Source organism: Bos grunniens, chromosome 5, assembly GCF_055505025.1.
Source record: "Bos grunniens cultivar Pamir isolate PY7600 chromosome 5, Bosgru_T2T1.0, whole genome shotgun sequence".
NCBI classification, from domain to species: Eukaryota; Metazoa; Chordata; class Mammalia; order Artiodactyla; family Bovidae; genus Bos; species Bos grunniens.
In genome coordinates, this window is record NC_141169.1 from 112297552 (window position 1) to 112310890 (window position 13339).

Sequence of the window (13339 nt, forward strand, 5' to 3'; positions counted from 1 at the left end):
AGGGTGGCATTGAAGGTGGCTTTCCAGAGGCCTGACTGCAGGGGTGCCAGCCTTTGTCCAGCCGAGGATAAAGGAAAGAGTGGCCTGCTCTATTATTCTGTCTCCAAACAGCAGGCAGGGCAGAGGGAAAAAGGCAGCCAGAGCATGTGTGGGGGGGAGACTTACACACAGGATGAAGACAGAGCAGCCCTCCTGAGTTAGGGAGAGGGGGAGATGCTGGGGGAGAGGGGACAGGATGGCGGGGGGGGGGGGGGGGGAGGGGGGGGTGCGGGGGAAGATGGGCAGAGCCGGAGAGAGGGGAAGACAGAAAGCAGCCCTCCTGAGTTAGGGCGAGGGGGAGATGCTGGGGGAGAAGGGACTGGACGGGATGGGGGCAGGGTGGGTGGTGGTGGTGGTGGAGGAGCAGAGAAGAAAGATGGGCAGAGCCCGAGAGAGGAGAAGACAGGAGACAGCTGAGGAGGAGGGAGCCGGAAAAGAGGAGAGGGAGAACGGAGAAAGACGGAGAGACCGAGACAGAGAGACAGACAGAGACAGAGAGACAGAGAGACAGAGGGACAGAGACAGAGAGACAGAGACAGAGAGGGACGGAGGGACAGAGACGGGGACGGAGACAGAGACAGAGAGATGAAGACAGAGAGACAGAGGGACAGAGACAGAGGGACAGAGGGACAGACAGAGGGATAGAGACAGACAGAGAGACAGAGGGACAGAGAGACAGAGACAGAGACAGAGAGACGAAGACAGAGAGACAGAGGGACAGAGGGACAGACAGAGGGACAGAGAGACAGAGACAGAGAGATGGAGACAGAGAGACAGAGGGACAGAGGGACAGACAGAGGGATAGAGACAGACAGACAGAGAGACAGAGACAGAGAGACAGAGACAGAGAGACAGAGACAGAGAGACGAAGACAGAGAGACAGAGGGACAGAGGGACAGACAGAGGGACAGAGAGACAGAGACAGACAGAGGGACAGAGAGACAGAGGGACAGAGAGACAGAGACAGAGACAGAGAGACAGAGGGACAGAGGGACAGAGAGACAGAGGGACAGAGAGACAGAGACAGAGAGACGGAGACAGAGAGACAGAGGGACAGAGGGACAGAGGGACAGACAGAGGGACAGAGACAGACAGAGACAGAGAGACAGAGGGACAGAGAGACAGAGGGACAGAGACAGACAGAGGGACAGAGGGACGGAGACAGAGAGACAGAGACAGATGGAGACAGAAAGACAGAGGGACAGAGGGACAGACAGAGGGACAGAGAAACAGAGACAGAGAGACGGAGACAGAGAGACAGAGGGACAGAGGGACAGAGAGACAGAGACAGAGAGATGGAGACAGAGGGACAGAGGGACAGACAGAGGGACAGAGACAGAGAGATGGAGACAGATAGAGACAGAGAGACAGAGAGACAGAGACAAAGGGACAGAGGGACAGAGAGACAGAGGGACAGACAGACAGAGACAGACAGAGGGACAGTGGGACAGAGACAGACAGAGACAGAGAGATGGAGACAGAAAGACAGAGGGACAGAGAGACAGAGGGACAGAGGGACAGACAGACAGAGACAGACAGAGGGACAGAGGGACGGAGACAGAGAGACAGAGACAGACGGAGACAGAAAGACAGAGGGACAGACAGACAGAGACAGAGAGACAGAGGGACAGTGGGACAGAGACAGACAGAGACAGAGAGACAGAGAAAGAGAGACAGAGGGACAGACAGAGGGACAGAGACAGACAGAGAGACAGACAGAGGGATAGAGACAGAAAGACAGAGGACAGAGAGACAGAGACAGACAGACATACAGACAGAGAGAGCAACAGAGACAGAGAGATGGAGACAGAGACAGAGAGACAGAGGGACAGAGACAGAGAAAAGGCAGCAGAAGCTGCTTTCCCTGGTTCCTCCTTCGCTCTCCCCTCCGGCTCCCCCATGTCTCCTGTCTCTTCCTCCACCCCTCTCTCCCCAGGTCCTTCATCTCTTCCTCTCCTCTCTCTCTCCTGGGCCGTCTCTCCGTCTCTCCCGCACTGTGCCCATCTCACTCCCATCCCAGAGCCTGTTTTGCTGGGAGCAGCCCTGGGGGCTCTGTTGGGGGAGATATCAGGCATCGCCACCCGCCTGGGGAACGCCAGAAATCAGAACCCTTCTTCCTCAGCTTCCCCAAGTCCTGTCCCTCTGCCTCCAGCACATCCCTCGAGTCTGCTTCCATCCCTCCGGTCAGCAAACCAGCCCAGGCTCGCTAGGCCTCTGGGCCCCGGTTCTGCCCTCTGCAACAGGCTCTCACAAGGTACCCAGGTCCAGGCTTCACCACAAACCTGATGTTGCCACTCACGACTCACCCCCCACCCCTGGGCCTGGCATTCAAGGCCGTTGGTTCCCAAGACAATCTCTGCTCCTTCAGAGCCCCAGGCCTTTTCTCCTGCTCTTACCCCTGCCCGGGATGACCTCTCCCACCGCCCACCATCCCTCCAGAACTTCACAGGGCTCTCTGCAATAGGAAACCTGCTTTGACCCTCCTCACGGGAAAAGATGGTTTCCTTGTGGGGGGCCCCTTCTCCACTGCGCTTCATCAGGCTTGTCAGGCCATCGCCCTGCTGGGCTGCAACACCTCCAACACCTCACACACGGTAGACGGTCCCTAAGTGTCACTGAATGGCCCCCTGGAGTGATTGTCCCCGTGCCACATCTTCTCGTGACCTCATTTCCTCATCAGTAAGGTGGACATGCAAACAACTGCTCAGAGTGCTGGCACTCAGGAACGCACTGAGCAAACAGCGAGCACCTACTCTCTGCTGTTACACACGCCGGATGTCGAGAGGCACCAAGAGGGTGGTGTGCTCACGGTCAAGCACCAGCCGGACGTGAGGGGGTTTCTGGTGTCGTCTGGGGGTCTGGGCAGTCCTCCCCGCGGTTCTCTTCTCTGACGTTCATCCGGGAATGCAGGTGCTGGTGCTCCTGGCCCCCCGGTCCCCACACCCACTCCTGCCCTTTGCAGACCGCTGGGGCATCAAGTCACCCTGTCCATCTGCACTCAAGCTAGATTCTTCCAGCCCCACCCAGGAGGCTTCTAGGGCATCAGAGGCTTCTTTTGGGGCTTCCCACCAGGCAGGAACCTGGGGGTCCTGAGATCCGTCTCCTCCCCCTCTGCCCATCTCCAGCCTTCTTCCTGGGCAGGCAAGTGGGGGATGGGTCTCTATGCTCTCTCTGTCTCTCTCTCTCACACACACACACACTCACTCACTCACTCACTCACTCTAGCACAGAATCCTGTTTCTGCCGCTCATTAGCTGGGTGACCCTGGGCAATTTACTTAATTTCTCTGGATCCCGGCTCTCCCATCTGTAAAATGAGCTTCCTGACCCCTCTCACCGAGGACTGCTGTCAGGTTAAGTGGGCTAACGAGGAGAAGGACACCTGTCTGGCAGAGGGGGCTGCCGTGCCTCAGCTGGGTATGGAGGCTGGACCTCCCCCCCCCACCTTCCAGCTTGGGTGGAATTCCTGGGGCTGCAGCAACTCTGGAGGGTTGCCAGCATCCTCCTGGGCCCCTCTGGCTCTGACCTTTGCTTCTATCAGCTTAGTCGAGTTGGGGGATGGACTGGCTGACCTGCCCAGGGCTGGCCTCGTGCACATCAGGTCCAAGGGGAATCCAGCCCCACACTGAAAACCCCACTCTCACAAGGCCTGTGTGCATCTAGCAACTTCCCCCGGGGCTTGTGGGGAGAGAAGACTGGCATATCCAAGTCCTCCTGTCTGGGGGCTCCTCCCTGGGGGCTCCCCCTCGATGTGACTCCACCTCCTCCTCTCCTCTCTTCTGCCATCACTTTCTGCTCATTCCCCTCTGAAACTTCCAATTCTCCCCTGACCAATCCAGCCACGATCCTCCAGACTGGGCTCTGGGTCCACCTTGGCCTCTCTGAACCCATCAAGCGCCTGCTCCCGGGAGGCCCAGCATTTGGTTCTCCTTCCCTCTGAAAGTAACTCTAAATCTCCTCCCTGTTTCATCCACAGTCAGCATTTCTGGGCCTTTCCATCTCGTCACATTCTGCAGCCCTGGCATAGGCCTGGTACCCAATAGATGCTTAATAAAATCTCTTGGAATGTTGAAGTTTGTTTTCTGCCATTGATTTGCTAGCTGCTCCCATGGTGGGCTGCTTCCAGGGTCTGGTTCTTAGGCGTCCAGGGAGCTGGACTGAAAGCAGTTCCTCTCCATGCCCTGGAGGGGATGCCCTTGAAGGGCACGGGGTGGCCAAAGTGAGGGTATCACAGGCCATCCCCTCTCTGCTTTAGTGGATGGGGTTACTCTGCCTGTTTGGAACCCTGAAACCTTGACTCTTAAGAGTTTCTGGGTCTTAGAATCCAGGAGCCTAGTGAAGAGTACACACTCTGGCCCCCTGAATTCAAATTATTAGCTGTGTGACCTTGAGCAAGTTACTTAACTTTTCTCTGCCAGTGGTTCCTCATCTGCAACACAGTAGTGACGATTTACAAGACTGCGGAAAGGACTCAATGCGTTAATATTTGTCAAGGGCTTAGACCAGGGGCTGGTGCACATAAATGCTCTGTAAGTGTTTGAGAAATAAATCAGTGTGGATTCGGAGGAAATTGGAATCTGTGTGCTCTCAGGATCTTTTGGCCTGGGAGGGACCTGTCTCATGTCCTTGGGCAGGAATTTGACCCCACCTTCCTTTAGTCCCAGCTTGCTTATCCCCACTGACAGATGTTCCCTACTCTTGCAGCCATGACAATTGCTAGAAAGTTCTCCTCAGGGATGGAAAGGAGTCTGGGCTTCTCTGCTCAGCAGCTGCTGGAGTGTGAGGACCCAACAAGGCCTGGACTTTGTTCTGGGGAAGGGGATGGTGAGCCTGGTCCAGCTGTCAGGTGGGTGCACAAGGGGACTCCAGGCCAGGGCCCAGCTCACTTACCTCCTGGCAGGGGCCTCCCTGCTCCCAGGGCAGGACAGGGCCTAATGAGTGTGTGCGGCTGCTGCAGCCTTCTGCAAATACCAGGCGCAATATAAATAGCAATAATGAATAAATGAAGCTCCAGCAGCCAGCGAGGGCCTCCAGGAGGGACTGGCACAGCCCTGCTTCTTGTGGAGACCTGGAGTTGCAATCCCATCCCCCAGCAGGTTTGAGGGTCACCCCTCATCCACACTGCTTCCATGACCTTTACTCCATGTGCACCCTTCATGTCCACAGAACCCATCCCGATGTTGAGCGGTGGGGTGGGCAGAGGGTAAAGGAATGCACCAGGAAGCTTTTTGCTGAAGCAGAAAGCATCTAGGTTGGACACAAAGCAGGACTTCTTGCCAATGTGGACGCTTGAAGGAGGCTGGGGAGGGGGTGTTAATCCTGTCGGGACAGGGAGGGGACTGGGATCATGGAGGGGGGCAAATGTCTCCTTCAATCTGAAAAAGAATCGTGAATGATCGGAGTTGCTCAGAGAACAAAGGAGCCGTCCCAGGAGGTGGTGAGATCTACGTCACCCCAGGTATGCAGGCAGGAGCTGGGCCCTCACTTCAGGAGACTGTGACGGAGAAGCCCCGGTCCTGAGAATTCACCATCTGCTGGCTTCTCAGGGTCCAGCCTGTGAACTTAATGAAAACGTTGCCAGAGGAGACTGGAGAGAAAGCGAGCCGTAGCTGGCATCTTCTCCCTGCTTCGTTGTCTGATCTCTTTCACTCTCCTAAGCCCGGGGCTGTCCAGCTGGGTACTCAGCCGGTCAGGGCATGGAGTGCCTGCTCGCGCCACCTCCTTCCTACCTCCGAGTCTTTGCACATGTCCCTCTTCCCTCTTCAATGCCAGTTCTCCACCCACCTCGTCTCCTCTTATCTCAATCCTGCACGTGCCTTTGAGGTCCCGTGCAAGCCTTTGGCCCTGGATGAGGTCTTCCCCGAGACGTCTGATCTGCAGCCCACTCTGTTCTGAAATAAATCCATCCCGCCCGCGGACGCCTTCTGGCCTGCTCAGTCCATGCCTGTGAGACACCACCGCCCAGGCTGGTGTGTGCTTACATGACCTTGCGCTGCGGTCTGGTGATGAAGGTTTGTCTGGTTTCCCTGGACAGATGAAAAGGTAAGGAGCAATGAATGTTTGTTGAGCACCTACTATGTGCCAGGCATGGTGCTAAACCCTTTTTAGACTTCTCATTCTGCAGAGCATGAACTTAAATTCTTTTACGGGGAATCTGTGTGTTCCTTTCACAGAAGAGGAACCTGAGGCCCAGAGACTTCAGGGGGTTTCCCAAGGCCCTCTGACAGAAAGGGGCTGAGCTGGGATCAAGCTTGTAGGCATCCTCTTACAACTCTGTCCATTTAGCAGACCAAGTGGTTCCAAGGGAGGTCTCAGCATCCCTTCGCTAAAGCCCCAGCCCAGCAGGGTGTCCCCGCTCCCCCAGTCTCCAAGGAGATGAAGTGGGGGTGGGAGAGCTGAGCAGAGGTTCTGACCCTTCTGGGTCCTGTGGCCCCCGCTTCCCTGGAGGAAAGTGGTGAGGCTGGGGCATTTGCAGGTGGGGTGAGGTTTCCTTTCCACCTGAGAGCCCTCTTGGAAGCCTTCCTGGAGGAGATGGCTTTTCAGCCAAGCCTTGAAGAGTGGGAAGAAGCTGAGTGTGGGTGAGAGGAGGGGAGGCTGCCTGGGCTGTGGAGTGAACCTTTGGATTTGAGTTCTAAGCCGGGCTCCACCTTGGAAAAGCTGGTGGTCTTAGACAGGCAGCCCCTCACCGGGGCAGCAAGGACCCTCTCCCCGCCCTTCACACAGCATCTCGGTTAGAATCCGGACAGTAATGTGGCCAACCAGGCAGCGGGTCAGTAATGGGGTCCCTCCCTTTTTAATGCATGACGCAGCCCCCTTGTGGAGGGGATAGGACCCTCCCCCGGGCACGACCCTGAATGCTGAGGAGGTGGCCTCAAGGCTAGGGCGGCTTCCTGTCCTCTCGGGAGAAGAGGGGGCTCACCAGCCGCCGCCGTCGGTCTGTCTGTCGCCTCCACGCCTCCCCCCTCTAGCGTCCCGCGCCTGCAGCTTTCCCCGAAGACATTTGGTGTCAGTATAAGGACGGCTTTGCCTCGCACGCGGCGCGGCTCGGTCTCGCCGCCGCCGCACGTCCCCGCACCGCCCGGCGCTCGGGCTCCTCCGCAGCCCCCGCCGCGCGCAGACCCCGCGCCTGGAGCCCGGGGCCGGAGGCGCGAGCCCAGCCGAGCGGGGCGAGGAACGCGGCCCCGACCCCGCGCCTCCGCCCCGGGCCGCCGCCCGCGCGGGCTCCTCTCCGGGCACTTGCCCCGCCGCGCAGTCCCCGCAGCGCCCCCGCCCCCGGCCCCGGCCCCGGCCCGGGAGCGCCGCGCTCCCGCCCGCCCGCCGCGCGCTCCAACTCCGGCTCGGTCCGCGGCTCGTCCGCGCTGCCGGCTTCTCGCCGCCCGCCGGAGCCGCGCGACACTCCCGCCAGCCCGCCGCCTCCTCGCGCCATGGCCCGGGCCCCGGTGCCCGCCGCCCACCGCCCGCCGCCCCTAGCGCCCCAGGGGCTCAGCTGATCCTGAATTGGCGGGGGGCGCCTGGCGGGGCTGCGGGTCCCCCTCGATTTCCGGCTTCGGGGGACGCGTCGCCCCCGTAGCTCTAACGTGGACGACCCCCCCTCCCACCCCCCGCGGCCCGGCCAAGTCCATGCCAAGGTAGGTGGGGGTGGGGGTGGAGCGGGGGAGGGAACTGGAAGCAAGGGAGGGCTCCGCTCCGATGCCAATTTCTTGGCGCGTCGCGTTCTTTATTGGGGCGTTTATTTATTTCTGGGGACCGGTCCCCCCACCTGCGCGTGCCCATCAGGTCGGCCCCCCACCCCGAGCCTTGTGGGTAGGTGCCTTGGGAAGAAGGACGGGAAACTTTGACCGGTCCCTTCTCCAAGGCCACGAAAGTTCTCTCCGTGCCAATGCTGAAGCCGGCTGAGCCAGCGCTGCAGAAATTTATTCAACAAGTCAGGCTGCCGGCCGGGGGTTGGGGGCGGGGGGGCCCAGGCTGCCTGTCCGTCTATCCCGCTGTCCCTCCGTGGCTGCGGCTCTGCGGCCGGCGGGACCAGAGCTCGTGCCCGTGTCCAGGGGGCTGAGCTGGGAGTGTTGGCGGAGGCAGGGCGGCCGCAGGGGGATTGAATGGGGGAATCCCAGGCAGCGTTTAACTTTCCTCGAGGCCGGGGTGGGAGCCGGCCCCCTCCTTGGTCAGCACCCCGAGGGTGCCCAGAGCCTGGCTGTGGGAAGCCAGGCGGGGGTCGGAGGTGGGACTCTAGGGGGTAAAAGGAAACCTCAGTAGGTTGGGGCTGGTTATATAATGAGTGTTTATGATGACTGGGTTTTAATTGTGTGCTGGGTGGTGTGTGTGTAGGATGTGGGGGGACAGGAGGCCTTGGCAGGGGTGGCAGGCCTCTGGGTGGGGGGAGGGCATGATGCCTGGTGGGAGGGGGCTCTTAGATGGGCCCAGGCTGAGGCGTCAGTCAGCTGCTCTGCCTGTGTCTTTCTTTCCCTTCAGGGTCCTGGGGGCTCTGGAGCTGTGAATGAGGTTGGCCTCTGGAGACACCTCAGAGCTGTATTCTGGCCCTGGGAGTCTGTGGTCTGGGGCCAGGTGTGTGCATGTGTGTGTGCGTGTGTGTTTGTGTGTGTGTGTGTGAGAGAGAGAGAGAGAAAGCGAGAGGAAGCTTGCTTGCATCTGCTGTGGGGTGTGATCAGGTCTGACATGTCGACATGCAGTGTGATGGCATCCTAGGGGCTGGGGTGCTCAGGATGGTCTGACCAGGGAGCGGGTCTGTCCTGCTGTCTCTTGCTGCCTAGGGGACTCAGCCAGCAGATTCTGGCCCTGTCTCGCGCCAGGGTGCTGTGCAGATGGAGCTGTGGGTCCGTGTGCCGGGGCCCGTGGGAAAGGGTCTGGCTGAGGAGCTAGGCTGCTTGCCTGCTGCTCAGGCCCTGTCCACTCTGTCAGACCACCACTCAGATCAGTGTCTCCCCTCAGCCCCCAGGACTGGCCCTGGAAACTCTTGTCCACCCTTCAGGACAAACTTTCTGTTCAGGCTCCAGACTCCTGGGCCTTGGATGGGGACTGGGCTGGGGCATCTAGAGACCTCCCTGTCCCCTTCCCTCCTCCACCATCCATGCTGAGCCCAGACGGGGAGGACCCAGGGGGTGACAGGGCAGGTGGCACTGAGCTGGGACGATTCTGGGGCTGCAGTCTGGGGGAGGAAAAGGGAAAAGCCACATCCCGAGGGAGTGCTAAGCTGGCTGGCGCCAAACTCGCCCTGCCCCCCAACACCCCCACCCCCGGGGGGCCTGGGTACCACTCCAGGATCTCTGGGCTCCCTGCCTGGCTGAAGGTAGGGAGCCCAGAAGCTCAGCTCCCAGCTCTGAGCTGCCCAAGGCTGCCTCTGGAGCTCTGTGGGGTGCAGCTTGGGGGAGGGGCGGCCAGCCTGGCTGAAGGTCTCTCCCGGTTGCTTTGATGGAGGTCCTCCGCTCCTTTTCCCTCCACCTCTGTTCCAGGTGCTTCCAAGAGGGCATCTTCTAGGCCCACCAGGGGGCACCACGCAGCAGTTCTCTGTGCCCTGACTCCCCTTGACCTTGGGTGGGGAGGTGGGGGCGGAGGTAGCTGCCAGAACCCCCTCCCTCCCCTTCCTCTCCCAGGTGCTGGCTCCAGACAAGCCTGTCCCTTGCGAGCCCTGAAGCCAAGCTGGGAGCAGTTTCAGGGACTGGCATGTGACCGCAGTCTCCCGGGGGTCCTGGACCCAGATCCACATCCCGAAACCGCAGCGGGGGGCGGGGCGGGGGAGTCGCCTCCGACTCACCTCCCCCTGTCCCCCTCTACAGCCGTCTCTGCCCCCTCACCCTGTGCCCCAAGTAGGGCTCCTCGGGAAAGTCTGCTTCTGGGCCCCGCTCTGTCCCTCCCCAACGCTCGAGGGGCTCCCGTCCCTGGCAGCTTCTGAAGGCACACAAGGTAACAACAGGCTCTCGTGAGGCTCCTTGGTTTGTGCCATTTCCTCCTGGGCTGCCTTGTTCACCGGATGCCCAGTCAATGTGCTCAAAACTCTGTCTGGAAAGAGAGGCTGCCGGGCTGGGTGGGGGCAACAGGGGGTGCATGGCTCTTCTCCCTTCTTCCCCATCCCCTCTCCTCTTCTGGCTTCCCGCTTCCTTTGGTCCGCCCTTCCCCTTGCTCCTTTCTGACCTCTCCCCGCCCTCTGGTTCTTTTCTGCAGAGCCTTTTCTTCCCACAGGTTCCCAGGAGGTGCTCTTGGCTAGTGCCCTCAATCCTTCTTGCCTGCAGGAGGCTGGCGTGTGGCTCTGCTGGGGGCCCAGAGACCACCCAGAGCTAGGAGCGTATGGTCTGTGGGTCTGTTCTCCGACATCCATGGATCTCTGTGAATGTGTGAGTGTGTGGGTCTGCGAGCCTTTAGGTCTGTGGGACTGTGGGTGAAAGTGTCTGCGAGCCGGTAGATGTGTGGGTTCGTGGGCCTGTGTGTCCGCACTTTCGTGGGTCTGTGGATCCTCATATCCAGGAAGATGTGGGCTAAGTCTCTCCCCTTCATGGCTGCCAGTCTACAGAGGGAAGAAAACAAATCCGATTTCCTGGATTCCCTTCTCTCTTTTGTGTTTGATAAGCACCTACTATGTGCCAAGCCCCGATCTGGGCGCTGGAGGGATGTAGCAGTGAACAGAGGGGAGAAGACGAAGGCTTGGAGCATCTGTGTCCCTAGGAGGGGTCTGGGCCATCCCCCCTGCCAGGTGCCCAGGTGTGGGCATGTGGTCATAGGGCCTGCTTTCCTCGTTCGTGCTCAGAGAGGAGAACCAGGCTGTGTTTGGCACCTGTGGGGAAGGGTGCAGATCATGGAAGCCTTTGGAAGCACGAGGCGTTTGGGTTCCCTGGGAGCTAGTGCTGGGAGCTTCCGGGGCTTCTTGAGCAGGAGAAGATGAGAGGGAAGTGGTTTCTCCAGGGTGGAGGCCACAGTCTTTTGGGGCCAAGGTCAACACAGGCCTGGTCCTGCCTTGCCGACCTTCTCCCTTCATCTTGGAGGCCCTCACTCTGCCAGTTCCCCGTCTCCTGCACTCTGGCCTGGGCAGTCTCGCTGAGAAAAGTGTCAGGGTTTTCCTTCTTACCGCTGACCACCGGCCCTGATGAGCAGTCAGGGTTGCCCTTCACTCGCCACTGGTCCAGGGACTCAGGCTTCCTCCCTGGATCCCTCAGCTCTTGTTCCAGCCGGAAGAGACATGAGCCCGTGCAGGGTCACAGGCCTGGCCCCTGAGGGGCAAGGCACTTAGCATCATGGGAGCATTGGCTTCTTATAAAATTGGGAAAATAGCATCCACCTTAAGGGATTTTTGTGAGGCTTAGAAATGTCTCTGCAATGCCTAGCACGGGGTCTGGTACAGGGAAGCTGCCTTTTTTCCTTAAGGTGCTTTCTGAATCTCCTTCCCCATTCACTGCCCCGTTTGAGAGATAGAGAAAGGACCCTGTGTTGCATTTTATACAAGAGAAATGAAGCTTGCTGTGACTACGATTCAGAGCAGGTGGAGCTGGGACTCCAGACCCAGGGTTCTTCCTGCTAGAATGCTCTTCCTCTGTCAGGGGCCACCGTCACCCTGACTGGTTCACTGAAGTAAGACCCCAGGCCCTACGTCCTGCAGAGGGACTGAAAAATGATCAGCAGAGTCACCAGATGGGAGATGTTCAAACACATGGATGAAGATTCAAACACAGCCCCACTTGCTGGGACTTGTCTTGAGGCCGAGGGCCGACGAACAAATGATGATGCCTAGTGACAGACATGTGGACAGGTCCTGGGGGTGAGAGCATGACTTCAGCCTTCCGTCTACAGCCTGGCCTGGACAACTCTTTAACTGGGGAGCTGGATTTGAATCCCCTCCATCCAAATCCTAGCTCTTTGACTAAGTAGCTCTTGACCTTGGGAAAATCCCTGCATCTCTCTCTACCCTGGTTCTTCGTCTCTAATTGGAGAGGGCAAAAGTGCTTACTTCATTGGTTTGTAAAAAGTGCCTGGCACATAGCATGTGCTCAACAAACAGTGTCGGCTGTGAGCCTTGTTAGCTGTCTTGGAGGGGTTGCTCATCCAATTCATCGAATGCAGCAAGGATGGAGGGCGAGCTGTTGATTCTGGTACCAGAACCAAGGTGACTGCAGTATGTGGGCAGGCTCAGCTGGCCAGACCAGAGCAAGTTTTGTGTCAGGTCCCGCATTTAGAGGCCAGATTTCAGCCATTCCTCTTTAGGCTAGAGGAGCCTTGACTTGGCTGCCGTTCCTCTGAAGAAGATTAGAGAAGACCGGTGGACCACACACCTCATAGTTGCTTCAGTCTGGCTGCTAGGCTCCCAGACTGCATCAAAAGAGTTCCCTCTCCATCTCCGCAGAGTCAGGAGCGGACCTGTTTGCTCTACTCTGGGTGACGTGGTGCAAACCTGGTCTAGCCCTTGCAGGGGGGAGGTCGGCAGACTCTAGCATGACAGGGGAGAGGGCCCAAGGAACAGATGATCTGGAAATTGTCACCCAAGAAATGGATCAGGGAGCTGGTGACAAGAGGCCTGGGGCAGATGAGGTTTGGGGGTGGGCGGGTGGTTGTCACACATCTGCTGGGCTGTCATCTGGAAGAGGGAGCAGACAGAGGGTGCGGGGGGCTCTGAGATGCCAGCCGGAAGATTCTGGTAGGCAGGTTTCCCGCAGCCTCATAGAGACTTTTTCCCAGGCTCTGCATTGGAGGGTGTGGTGTTTGTGTGTGTGTGTCTGTGCGTGTGTGATAATGAGTGTATGAAGTGTGTGCGTGCATGTTTGTGTGAGTGAATGTGTCTGTGTGTGTGTATCATGGTGTGTGTGTGTCTGTGTGTGTGTGTGCGTGTTTGTGACTGTGACAATGTGTAAGACATCTGTCTGTGTGAGTGTGTGATTGTAGGTATGTCTCTCTGTGTGATTGTGATTGTGTTATCTTGTGCTGGTGAATGTGTGTGGTGATGATCAGGTCACTTTTGGGGTCTCAGTCTTTTCAGAAGTTCCTTGTGTGGAAATCTGGAGCCACTGCGTTTCTGGGACACTTGAGTTCCAGGGTGCTGGAATTCTGCGGCTGATGCGCTAACACGTTTGTGAAACCATCACAGGTTCTTTGTGCACCGGCCCAGTGGCTGGTGGCGTGATCAGGTGCTGATATGTGTGTTACCCCATTCATCCTCCCAGTGGCCCCACCACAGAACAGCCAATAGCCTCATTTTATAGGCAGGGCATCCGAGGTCCCTGCCAGGTTGTCATGTGCTAAGGTGAGTTGGTGTCAGAACTTGGACTCTGATACAAGTCTTGGCTTCCAGCTCTGGTGCTCTGAAG